This window comes from Acomys minous (genome assembly GCF_964271855.1).
Source record: "Acomys minous genome assembly, contig: scaffold_85, whole genome shotgun sequence".
In the NCBI taxonomy this organism is placed as follows: domain Eukaryota; kingdom Metazoa; phylum Chordata; class Mammalia; order Rodentia; family Muridae; genus Acomys; species Acomys minous.
In genome coordinates, this window is record NW_028182126.1 from 95,810 (window position 1) to 96,878 (window position 1,069).

Consider the following 1,069-nt stretch of genomic DNA (forward strand, 5'->3'; position numbering starts at 1 on the left):
GCCCAAGAAAAACACCATTTATTATTGTAGAGTTTTAATGTTTCATTTGGGTTTTGTTCACTCTGTTCTCCATCTTTTCTTAGGGGAGTCAATTTATTTTGGAGGAGGGGTACTTATTCATTACCATATCAAAATATATAGTGCATTCACTGCCCTAAACTGCTGGTGGATAGAAATAGAGCTCTGCTCAAGATAGCTTCCCTCGTTATGTCACGTTAAAGGACACATTGTGATGCATTCAAGTTATTATACTTGTGACAGAACTGAGAAGAACTTCTCACACAGTGATGTTTTCAGAGCAGGGTAAATCGTGGATGAGGTCTACATGCAGGGGTGGCTCACAAGTACGCCTGTACCTAGTGATTGATAAAGGAAGTAATAAGTAGATAATTTGGAAGTGATGAAAGCAGCAGGACTATTGGTCTTTTCCAAAGTGAGTAATAAAAAATTGTATTAGGTATAGACATCTTAGTGATCTCCAGACACAGATGTATCATAGAATAATATTCGGGGACACTTATAGCCAGGAAGAAGAGGGGACTTCACTGGTTGTTTTTGGTTTGGAAAAGCATGGCCCACTGATTTTGTCTGTGTGTGTCTGCCATGGGCATTTTGTGACCTTCTCCCAATTCACCTACCATGGCAACCTCTGATGCTGTTTTCATCAGCCAAAGTTGTTGTCACATGAAAAGTTTCCTGCCTCAAGTTTGTCCAAAACAGCCTAATAGGGAAATTGATCCCTGAGCTCTGATGTTTGTCTTCTTGGCTGAAATCATGATGCCTGTGGCTAAAGAAGAAAATACAAAATAGAGCTTCCCACTTATTCTTAAGCAGAAAACAGGGACGCAGATGTAGAGAGAGTCTAAGGGAAAAAAGACTTTCAGAACTCACAATGGCAGTGGAAGAAGTATCAGGAAAAACTGTGTGCTGATTAGTGTGACAGCTGCACCCATCAACAAAGTGAGAAGCACACATGCTCACAAACACTTGAGATCAATATATACCTGATGGACATCATTAGGTATGTATCTATCAGTCTTGTGCCTGGGCAGATGCACATGTTAATAGG